This window comes from Falco rusticolus, chromosome 4 (genome assembly GCF_015220075.1).
Source record: "Falco rusticolus isolate bFalRus1 chromosome 4, bFalRus1.pri, whole genome shotgun sequence".
Taxonomy (NCBI): domain Eukaryota; kingdom Metazoa; phylum Chordata; class Aves; order Falconiformes; family Falconidae; genus Falco; species Falco rusticolus.
The window spans coordinates 65241464-65253669 of NC_051190.1; the positions used below are offsets into that span (position 1 = coordinate 65241464).

General features: G+C 40.1%; 1 protein-coding gene and 1 long non-coding RNA gene across 8 annotated transcripts in view; one reads left to right on the forward strand and one right to left on the reverse strand.

Annotated features, from left to right (window-relative positions):
- Window positions 1-4909, reverse strand: part of CREM (cAMP responsive element modulator) — a 39451-nt gene extending 34542 nt beyond the window's left edge. For 3 of the 6 annotated variants that reach the window (XR_005103590.1, XR_005103591.1, XM_037382850.1), the window contains exon 1: window positions 4725-4875. The gene's annotated coding sequence lies outside the window, so the exon portion shown is untranslated. Of the gene's footprint in view, window positions 1-4724 lie in introns of all 6 variants that reach the window. The other 3 variants (XM_037382852.1, XM_037382851.1, XM_037382853.1) reach the window with 3 other exon arrangements.
- A 141-nt stretch (window positions 4910-5050) lies between these two features.
- LOC119147667 lies at window positions 5051-11013 on the forward strand. Of its 2 annotated transcripts, XR_005104107.1 has the most exons (4): window positions 5051-5086; window positions 5514-5653; window positions 9046-9139; window positions 10469-11013. It is a non-coding gene; the product is annotated as an uncharacterized LOC119147667 (long non-coding RNA). The 2 variants fall into 2 exon arrangements; XR_005104106.1 differs by lacking the exon at window positions 5051-5086 and having other exon boundaries at window positions 5109-5653.
- Window positions 11014-12206: the final 1193 nt, after the last annotated feature.

Consider the following 12206-nt stretch of genomic DNA (forward strand, 5'->3'; position numbering starts at 1 on the left):
CTTGTGGAATTTAAGAAGCAACAGATCTTGCTTCCTCAGGTTCAGCTACTGTAACTAGGGGATGGCAAGCCCGTCTGAACTCAAACTTCAATTATTTCAGCTGGCTGATAGTTCTCAGGTCTTACACGGAGATGGAAAAGACAGGGAAGGAAGTCTGCTCTGCACCTGACTCAGACTCCTGAATTTAGTCCCACGTGTTAAGTTACCTATACTAAATCAAATTAAATGTAAACCCAGCTCCTTTTGCAGCATTATTATACAGAACATTCCACAATCTTTGAGGAGATTAAATAATTATTTTTTCTAAAAATCACCCTTTTTGCCTAGAATAAAGGCATGAAAATACGAGAAGGAATCTAGTCAAATGATGCAGGGGAGTGTATTTCTAGCTTATATTCCTCCAACGGTATTCTACTGACCACACATAACAGTACTACAGCTACTGGTTGCCAAGCTGTATACAGTTCAAGATTTTATGGGTTAACATTAGTATTTCTGCCAATAGAAGTTACATACTCTATACCAATATCAATTTGGATTAGATTCATAAGGCGACATTTTAAACCTAAAGTCCTTCTACATTTCTGTCTTGTTAGTTACCACTAATTACCTTCTTCTCTAGATACAATCTAATTAAAGATCTAGTGAAATTAACTAATGCTGAGCCACTCTGTGGAGAATGTTTTCACTAAGCTTTCCACCATAATTTTCCATAACAAGACATGTTATTAAACCATTCTGGGTTTGCATATGCAATATTCAATATAACAATAATAATTAAAAAGTAGAAGGAAAAAAAAAGTTCCTTCGTAGTAAACTAGGACCATCCACAGTCTCAAACACGAAAGCTCTATCTGGTTCATGTAAGAATGCCTCCACAAGCTTCAAAACTGCTGAAGTAATGAAAACCCAAGGAAAATTAAATATTGCATAGGTACTGGCAACACATTAATTGCAATCTCTTCCTAAAGATTGGTATATAGTCAGAATTAATTGACTTCATACAGGCTCTGAAGTATTTTCTTCTCCAAAGCCATCTGCCACAGATAATCTAGCACTGGAAAAAAACCCACGTACTTCTATTCCTACTGAATGCATTCCATTGAAATTTTAGCCGGCAAAAGCCATTCTTCATGTTGTAAAAAATTTAGTTTATAATTACTCACTGATCGCAGAACACTATAAAAAAAGTATTTATTTTTACTACTTTATCAGGATTTTTCTCCCAAAGTCTTAATCTGCGGTGCCCCAGTAACTGAGTTAGCAAATAGCTTTGAAAAGAACGTCAGCGCAGCAGAACAAAAGTTATTTCTAGTATTTTACAAAATACAGTACAAAGGACTGTATTTTTCAGATTATTTATGTTAAATCAGAAAAACAACAGCAAGTATTATACATGCCAGCAAAATGACAAGTAATGTTAAGACTTATGACATACAGAAAAAACTCAACAATTTAAAGATTTTCCATCTATAATTGTGTATATTCTGACTTAACACAAATGACTGCTTATTTTAAATCTTCAGCAAAGTGGAATAAAATCTGAGAACTTGTATACTGCTTTTAATTAGGTTTTTTTTGGCTGCCATAAAATACAACTGTTACCCTAGAACAGAGCAAAATACTCTTTCTAGAGAGGCTAGAATCAACTTCTTTTTGACAACCTCATAATCCTAGTATGTTTGTAAACAGAGACTTAATTAAAAATGCTGTTCAAATGTAAAAACCTAACTACAGCCTATAAAACTGAAACAAAAAATGACAAAGGGCATAAGTAATTTTAAAAGATACACTAGTTATCTACAAAATGTAGCACACTAGTATCATAATTCAGATATGTTACAAAATTATGAAACATCAATAGATGTAACCATAGGGGGTTTCTAAACTTGCAGGTGAAGGTCAGTTGCAGTCACTTGAGCCCACAGGTTTAGAAGTGACATAGCTGTACAGGGCCATGTCAATTCATGTGGGCCTGTGCACCGCTGAAGACCATGCATGATAAAAAACCCCTGAATTTCATGGTCCAGTCTAGATTATCACTGTCTTTAGCACTTTCATAAACTCTCAGATTCCTATAACCTAAGATGTACAGGTTTGTGTATTTCCTGTCTTATCTCATATATCATTTCAGCATCCAACTGTTTTTAATAAATATACTGAAAAATACAGAGCAAGATTATGTTTTTTTCTAAAACATCAGTAATATGGACCATGGTAAGAAATGGTTATTAAATCAATCCAGGAACTACAAACATAAAGTTTCCACATGTATCACATTCAATCAGCCTACATTGCAAGCAAATTCTAACATATTTATTGCCTTTAATTTTCAAAGTAAGAAAAACCTTTTGCCAAGCACTTAAAATACTTTTAAAAAGTGTATCAGTAGTATTACATGTCACACAGAGTTTACATTACCTTCCTTCTATTTTTTTAAAGGAAAACCAAGCAGTTTAAAGTACATGGTCTTAGGTCCTGTTTAAAATCAGGTAACAATACAGAAAAATGTTACCTAGATTAAAGCTTGAATATAATTAATCTTATATTCAGTATCAAGACATTCATTTCTTACATTTTCCACCTTGGTTGCCTACCATCATTGAACAGTAGTTTTAAATATTAATCTGGATTTTTGAATTAATAAACAAGTTACACCTCTCGTAAAAAGGGGACAAAAAATGTTTTTCCGTAACATATAAGAGATACCTGCTTATTCCTACACAATAGCAAATACATCTTCAGGATCTGGCAGGAGGTTTAACTGTTATCTAGCTAGCAACATTCCAATATATGTTAGTACACATTTAATACTGTCACTGAGACTAATGTACAGTAGGTCAGTAACAGGTAAACAGGATTAAGACTATATAGTGCACATCAAAAGCTTCTTCAGCTGATAGCAGCAGCACCCCCAACAGGGCAATACTGACAGGCAGCATTAGCTTGAGGAAAACGCTGCCCAGGTGACCTAAATAACTGGAAGTCATTTACAGCTGAAGTTGTGAACCTTTTCTATTTTTGTCCATAGATAAAAAGCAAAGGATAGCATCCCCATCAAGATGTGTTCTTGTGTAACAAAGAGCACAAAAAATTCTTTTACTCCCCCCTCACCACTATTAGTTTTATAATTACATCGCTGAATATCGATATAAATATTTAATGTCTTTTGGTGAAATTAAACTGCGTAAGCAAATTGGTACAGTATTTTACATAATTCAAAATGTGTGATTGTCTAATTAAATACCCAGAGACATTTTAAAGACAACTTCTTTATTTCAACAATACTTTATACATCAGAGACTGTTTACAAAGGTGGCTTAACACAAAGGAAATTTTAAGGGGCTAAGAAACATGTTTCATCCCTTGCTCCAAACCTCTTTGAAGGCTTTTATTCAGAGGGAAGTTACTAGAAAGCAGGGATGTGAATTTACAAACAGCTATTTTGCATTTACTGATGAACCTATGGTAAGTGTGGAAATTATCAGAATGCACTAGTTTAGAAGAGTATTGTGTTTTCAAGTCTGAAGTCTATGATCTGTTTTATTACACTACTTTGTGAACCACACCAGCCGGCAAGGTGGTCACAGCATTCAGCCACATAAAACAAGTGACAGCGCAACAGACCAGATTCTGAAAGTGTAATTTTTCTGGTTTCAGTATCAGCAGAATACTGTTTCTTGTGTCTCCTAAACTATGTTTCCTCATTTTCTTCCCCATCCTTTTCTTCCTAGAATCTCTTAACAAAGCCCTCAACGAAAATCTAAAAACCCAACCTGCCATTACTGTAAGCACAAGCATGCTGCCCATCACGCTGCATCTGCCACCTCAATAACCCAGATAAGACAATGCTGAGTCTGCTATAAAAAGGGCACACGGTCCCTGTTCAGACCAGTTCCTGAATAGGTAAGAGGATCATTTAAGCATCAGTATCTGTGGAATCATGTAACGTGCATCTCCACTCAGCGCCGAGTAAGATGCTGACATGGCAGTGGTGGATGTAGACTAACCCAGAGCAAGGCCCGGGGCTCGGGAAGCCCACTGTCGTCATCTCCGACCTGTTTTCCTGTCCCAGCACGGAAAACCCTACAGGCAAGGATGTGATCAGGGCTACGGGACTAAGGGGAAAACGCCACCGGGTACCACGGCCGACCCCCTCCCGCGGCCAGCGCTCTCCCCGCCGGCAGCCGGGTCAGCACCCCGGAGGCCGCCGGGACCTGCCGTGCCGGGGCTCCCAGACCGCAGCGGGAAGCTCGCAGCCCCGTCCCCTCCCTCGCCGGCCGCCGACAGGCGAGTCGAGCCGCTCTCCCTCCCCAGCCTCCCTCTGGAGGCAGGGCCCTAGCCACCACCTGCCAGGGCCCGGCGGGCACCTCGGCTCCCGGCCCATGACGGAGCGAGGCACCCCACACGCCCCTTCCCAGGCTGCGGAGACGTCCCGGGGCCGCCCGACAGAGCCGTGCCAGGCCGCCGGCCTGCGCCGCCCTCCCTGGGCGCAGCGCGCTCCCGGCCGGCGGCGGGGACGCGCCTCCACTCCCTCCTGCGCGCTCCCGGCGGCAGGGGCTGAGCCGAGCGACACAGCGCCCCCCTACCCTACCCTGCCCTGCCCTACCCTGCCCTGCCCTCCGCGCTGCCGGGGCCGGCCGCTGCCCTCTGCGCTCCCCCGCTCCCGGCCCGCGGGGGGTCGGGCTGCGCGCACACGTGTCCCCGCCCCCTCCCGCACTCACCCGCCGCCCTGTACGTGCTGCCCCCGTCACAGTGGGTGGGGGGGATTGGGCCGGGCGGAGCCGCACGTCGGCCTCACGTCAGCGCTGATGCAGCCGCGCCGCCGCGGGGGCGCTGAGGAAATGGCGTCTGCGGTGACTCCCAGCCCCAGCGGCCGCGGAAAGGGGAGGAGCCGGGGCTCGGGCGGCGCCGCCGGTTGGCTACGGGGCGCCCAACGGCTGACGCGTTGGCCAACCGCCGCCGCGGGGCCACCGGCGGCACCTCTCATTGGCCGGGGGGCGGGACGAGCCGGCTGGTGTGGGGGAGGGGCGGCCACACCGCTGCCGGCGGGGGGCGGTGGTGGCCCGGGTAGCTCCTGGCGGAGGTCGTACGGAGCCGCGCGCAGCCGGGGGGGCCGGGCTGCCTCGGCCGGGCTGGGGGGGGTGGTCCCGCTCTTCGGTGCCCCAGGGGCGCGGTAGCGGCGCCGTGCCGTGCCGGCTGGGCCTCCTCGATAAGGGTGGCTGGGTGGGCCGCGCCGGCGCCGGGGGAGAGGCCTGCCCGCGGGGCCCAGCTGAGGCAGGGCTGGCGCCATCCCGGGGAAGGGGGCGCCGCGTAGGCCGCAGGCGGCCCCCGTGGCGGTGCCGCACAGTGAGGGACAGGAAGCCTCGCAGGCAGCCAGGCGGTGGGACAGCCAGCAGCAGCAAGGCCCCACCGCGGAGCTACTGCCCGCAGCTGGTGTAAATCCTTGTATTTACTGAAAGCACATCCCTCGTATCAGTTATTCCTAATACGGCGTCTCTTCCTCTTTGAAGTGTGACATCGTATTTCGTATGTATTCGGCTAAATAAATCAGAAATTGCCCAGAGATAAGGAACAGGAGCTAGGTGCGTGTTTCCCCGCTCACCACCACAAGAATACATTCAAATGTCATGAGTCACGTTTGGTTGGTCCTGTATGTGTGACCATTTCTTGTTCCAGGAAGTATAAGGCACATATTCTCAGTTTTAGTAACATTAAAATGCCATAAATGCTTGGGCCCTAAACTCTGTTACTAGTGGTGTTTTAACATCATGCGCCTTACTGCTGTTCAGTATTTTAGTAGTACAGTATATTTTAAATTACATGTCTATACATCACTTACATCCTGAACTTATGTAATGTTTTTACCCATTCTTACATTGTTAGTGTTTTTTGTCTGTGAGAAGCTATTCAGTAGTGTGCTAAATAAGAATGAGAACTTGAGGTTAATTTCATGTGACTCATTGTGATTGAAGAATTGGAGGATGTGTGTGTCAGGATTGGTGATATGTCCGTACAGGTCAAATATTCAGTCTTATTCATGGAATGAAGAGAACCTGGGTATTGATTTCCTGTGTTTAAAAAAAGCCAAATAACTCTTATCTCTGGCTTCATAAAAGATGGGTTATATTTATTTGCAAAGGTTTTTGCCTTTAACTATTTAAGTTTGTTAATTTGTCTCACCAAAGTTATTTAACACAGCTATCAAAATCACAATCTAGCTCAAAGAATGCAAAATTTTTATCTTCCTTATTGCTTATGCAAGTTGTCAGTTTTCATCCTACATTTTCTTTGTTGAAATATTGAACAACACCCCCTTCCTGTTTTGACTTCTGCTTCCCTCCTTTTGTTTGTTGCATATATTTTACATGTCTTCAGGGTTTTCAATAGGAGGTTCTCCTCCCATGATTAATAACCTCCTGGTTTGACAGCTAACCCATTAGGTGCAATAATGTTATGCCCATTCATCAGAAGATGTGCTTTACTAGAAAACCTCTGGTCAATTAGAAAATATTTGATAGAATAATAAGATAACCAAACAAGCAGACAAGTGTAAAACTACTGAGAATAACTCTACTAAAGCCTTTGGAAGAAATTCCGTCTTTGCTTAGTATACTCAAAAAGCCAAAAGTAGCTGTTGAGATACTAGTAGCGCCTCAAAAATATTATTGAAGGTAGAAGTTGGATTACAAACAGGAGGAAATTTCAAATGAGTGTGTTAAAGGAAACCACTGGAATGAGTTAGTTATAAACAAGCTGAGAATTTCCATGGAACTCTTACAGCATGGATTTGGAAAAGCAGGTATTTTCTATTAGTTTTCAAATGTGTCATAAGCAGCTTTGAAATGTTTAACTCAGAATTGATTACTGTTTATACCTCTTCTCTCTGATAATTTAATAAAGTGTATCAGAGGAGTGAGTGAACTGCCAAAGGGAGTTAATCCTTGGCAATATAAAGATGTCTAGCCACCTTCAGCTCTTGATATGGCTTAATGAAGTTGGGCTGGAAGAGGAGGGCAATGAAAAGGAAGTGTGGCATTCCTACTCTAGCAGGGTTGGGGTAGTATATTTTTTAACTGAGGACAAAATGACCTTTGCTACAAAAGTGTGTCATTTTAAAATGGTTCTAATCAAATTGGTATCAATCCCTGATATGAACCAATTTAATTTCAAATACTAAGACCAAAAGCAATACATAAGAAGACTGCACAGGTCAGGATTCTATATGATTGTCATAATTTATGTAAGATGATTCTGAACATAAATTTGAGATCCAGGCACCTTGCTGCCATCAGAATGACTACCTGGGTCATTTTTTCTCTGTAAGCAGGAATGTCCAACCTGGTACTGCGTCCTACAGATTCAAGGAAGTATCAACCATTCAGTAGCAGTTACTTTTTAAATAGTTTTTTTGGCTTTGGTGGGCAAAGTGGGAAGTTCTGTAAGGAGAAGTTCAAAGTGTAACTGAAAAAGCACTGTCAATTTCAGCACCCTGCAGCTGCCCTTGGCAGTTCCCACCCGCTCGGTGACATTGGTATAGCTGCTTGGGCAACCCCGAGCCCTGTCTGGGGAAGTAATTAAGAGTTAGAAACACTGTGTCAGGAAAGAAAGTTTCTTTTAACCTGGATGAATTCTTAGGTCTGGTCTGCTGTACTACCAGCTGTGCTACCTCTGCTGGGGAGGGGTAATACATGAGCAGGGAGCTGGAGCAACTTCAGCTGGCACTGACACCAAAAGAAACATGATGGTTTTTTGTAGAGAACAGAAATACTTCACCAATGCATATCACATCAATATGAATGCCATCTATGTAATCTTCAGACAACTGATTTTATATATTGGGTCTTCACAGCTGTCTTTTGAGTAGGTTTTTTTAAGGAATAGGGTTAAAAGAACTTGGTGCATTTCAGTTATAATCTTATGAAATACATATGTAGTTTTCTTGTTAAAAAGTTCACAGATTGTCATGGCATAAGACAGAAAAAGGGATACGCTATTTATATTGTTTGTACATTTCAGACATTTGAAGATAATATAGTTTAGGCTGACAAAAATAGACTGGCATTCTATTTGAAATAATACTGATATTTAATATTTTTGCTTTGATTATGCATTATAGACATGATCCCAGTATTGACATCTTGACTGCTGTTTAAATACTTGTTCTGTGATTTTTTTTCATCTTAGAGCCATTTGGTGTGTTACGTCTCTTTTCAGCCCATTCCACACCTACACATCCTACACATTTAGGAATGGTGAAATAGAACTTCTAGGTTAAAGAAAAACCTTTATTCAAATTCTGTCTGAAATGCCCTAACTGTTATTTATAAAAAGAAAATGATAACTTATAGGTAATTTATTATGCCAGCACTGAATGCTTAGCTGAAAGATGTCCAGTAGATGTAGTCTCACATAATACTTAATGAAGCTCACTGCTAGGCTTTTCTAACAGCATTCTGTTTTTCTTCACTTATGCAATCTGATATTTGATGTCTACATCTTTGTCTCCTTAAAGACTGCAAGTTTATAATTGTTGTCATAGCTCATAAAGTAATTCCTTATTGGGTATATGAACCTAGAAAAGACTGAACTACCATAAAATATTTAGAACACAGATCTCTTTGCAGCCACTCAAGTTTTAGCTGATCATTAAATAACCCTACCTCTATTCCTTCATTGCCTCTAAAGGCATAGAAGGGCAAGTGTAGAACTTGTAGAGTGGTCACAGGAAAGTGCAGTCAACACATAGCCACTGTTTTCACAACTTATTTTGTAAGTGTGATGAAAGTCAGAAGTAACCAATATCCTCATGCTGCAACAGAATACTTATCTGTCTGAAACACAACAGATTAGGCAAGAACTACGCTTGTAGTAGTAATGAGTAAAAAGTTTATATTTATATATATTTATATATATATATTTATATATATTTATATATATATTTATATTTATAAAATATAAATGAGTAAAAAGTATAAAATATAAAATACTGTAATAAATACATAAGACTAATCATTTACCTATTATTTTTTTAAAAACCACTAGCAACACAAGAAAAATATCCATTTCCATTGGCTTACAAATAGAGAAAGAAATGACACACCCTTAAAAAGGCAAAGATTGAACAATATTGTAAAAGGTAAAAGCTTTGTAAATTGTATTTTTTTCTCAAATGCATATAGGCTTTATAAAAATGTTACACGTCAGTAGGTTTGTAAGTATTTAGTTACGTTTCCTCTCCTAAACTACATTAAGATGGAAGTAAGACTGAGTGACCATATAAGTAGTATAAGAGCAAATTACTGATCCTTTTATTGTTATTTTTCACTACTGCCCACCTGAAAATCGATACTGCCTAAATTAGTGCTGTGCTAAGGTACCACCTTGACTTTTATGGGTTGTAGAAGCCAGAAGTGCAGCAAGGAGCAGCCTTGAGGATTTCTCGGTGTGGCTTAGTGAGAAGCTTGGCCTAACAGCTGTGGGGCTTTGCAGCACCTCAGCCAGCTGTGCACTACCTTATGTCATGTAAATAACAGGACTTCTTTATGTGGAAGGAGGTCACTATTGTTGAAGGGAGTATCAAGTACTAATCTAGTTCAATTTTTTTAAAATATCATTACTTTGATTTTCTTGGGTTTGTAATTTGTGGATAACTGGCTAGCTGAAAAGGGTCACATAGACATAGTCCAGCTGGCTGGACAAAAATGCACATCGCTCTCAGCTTATCTGAAGTAAAGCAAAATACACTGTCTTTGGCTGTCCTTGTTACACAATAACAGGAAGATTTTGGTGGGAAAAGAATGTTGCAGGTGGGAACAGAAAACTACAGAAGAGAAACTAGGGGTGGGCTTGGTATTTAGGCAACTAACCAATAATGAGCTTAACTTTTGTAATATGTATGAGCTAATTATAAGAAGGCATAAAAGGTGACTGTAAGAGACAATAAACGAAGTCTGCTGATCACTCATATTGAGTGACTGTGTCTTCCCTCCGTCGCAACAGTAATTATTTGATTTTGGATAATAGCTTGCAGTAATGCTACAATACTTTATATCCCAAAGCACAGATGTACAGTCTGAAATACAAAATTTTGATGTGGTTTATTTGTGGGTTTTGGTTTTTGGGGTTTTGGGTGGGGTTTTTTTTAACTTTTTTTAGGATTTGTAATCAGAAATCTAATTTTATACATACTAAACAGGAATCACAAGTGATACATTACTATCTGGTATGTCCTGTAGTTTGAAAGGAGGGGTACTTACGGATGCATCAAACCGTGCCAAAGCAAACCAGAGTACATTAGCAGCTAAACTGTGGTCACATTATTAATTACTGCTTAACCAACACCACAAACAACTCACATGATTTGAGAGTGTGTAGTTAGATATTTGGTGTGGTGTTTCTAAGAAAAGCTTTATGAGAGGGAAAACTGACACAATTCACAATGTGTTTCCTCATCTACCATTCCTAGGTGAGGACTCCATCACTGTCTTCTCCCTGCACACTGGAGCCAGAATGAAGAAAAGAATGGGGAAACCCATAGTCTGGCATATAACTTGACATTCTATGAATTGCTGTGTACTCATTTGTTGCTTAACCATTTCATGAGAGAAATTATCATAGTGGAAAAATAATATTCTGACTAGGTAACAGTGTAAGGTGGCTGAAATGGTTGAAGGATTGACTGGTGAGTTCAAGATATATGCATGACGGTACTTCTGCTGCAGCAGAAAAGAGGAATGGTGACTGAGATCTATTACATAAAATTTTCTCATTTCCTCTACTGAATAATGAACTTACCCTGTATAATAGTTTCTTCATAACATGAACATAATGTGTACTTCACAGTATTCTTAACCATGTACAATTTATTACTGTTTGTAGAGATCTTTGAACTTCTTTGGTGAAAAGTATAAGGTTTGTATAAAACATTATTTTGTACTTATGAATATTAATGATGTCACTTTTCAAACAACTGCTTAAGTTCTATTTAAAATTAAAATACATAAAACTTCACTATTAAAAGTCTTCTGAATAGGCTGTGTTAGAAGAAGTACACAGAAAATGGAGTTTGCCAGTATGAAAAGCTTCCTGAAAGGTTTAAAAAAATCTCAGGTAGCTTAATGTGAATATACTGTACCACGGGAATGCGCATACCAAAAACTGTTTACACATGATGGTGCTTTGCAAAAGATTTATCCTGTAGCAAGGTAAGCCAATGCAATAATGTGGCAGGCAGTAATAAGACATCGTGAAACTACCTCACACAATGTGAATGCCATCAGCCATTCAGATAATGCATAAAAGACAAATACATATGCATATATCATATTCATTCAAAAATATGTGATGAAAATATGAAAAAAATACTGAGAAGAATTTGCATTTGGTTAGCAGTCTGTCTGTAGACTAGATTTTCTAGTACTTGTAAGTTGTTTTCGACGGGAAAGCAGAATTATTTTCTTAGTGGTAGATGGTTGTAGATGGCAGTGGAGAGCAAGAATGAAGAATAAAAAATGAAAAGCAAAACCAACTGAATAAATTGAGTTCACTAGATGCAAAGTAAATGTGTTTGGGAGCTTTAAAAAGAAGGAAGGGATACAAGTGAAAAATAATTAAATGGAATGATGTTCAGTATAACAGGAGATTATCAGGCTATTCACAGTGTGGTTTATGTGACGGAGCTTTTTTATTTCTTTCATGTCAAGAGCTCTTAGTTCTTCAACTACCAGTAGTACACATAAATGGCTAAAGCAACATATTTTTCCAGAAGAGGAAATCTCTTTCATCAAATGCTAGCTGAACTAATCTACTTCCTTGATTATGCTATTTTGCCAGCTGGCTTATTTATGTACTGTTTTTTCTCATTGTATTTATCTACCACTTTTGCACATTGCAGGAGGTTTCAGTCTCCATTGAGTATGAAAAATGTGTTTTATTGAACTAGTTGAGAGAAAAATATATATATTTCTAACATCATTTCTCAAAGAGAACCTGAGGAAACTGTCAGTGGAATGATGTCTAGTTTAATTTGGAACATGATGTTTTAGAAATGGGCTGCCATGGATGGACTGAGGCACTTCACTCGTGTAAGAGAAAAGTAGAAATATGCTTATTGGTATAAAACAGTGATTTAACAAAGTTTGATAGTAACCAGACCACGCAGCATAAAAGTCTACACAGATGATTTCTACATATATGATTTTTGC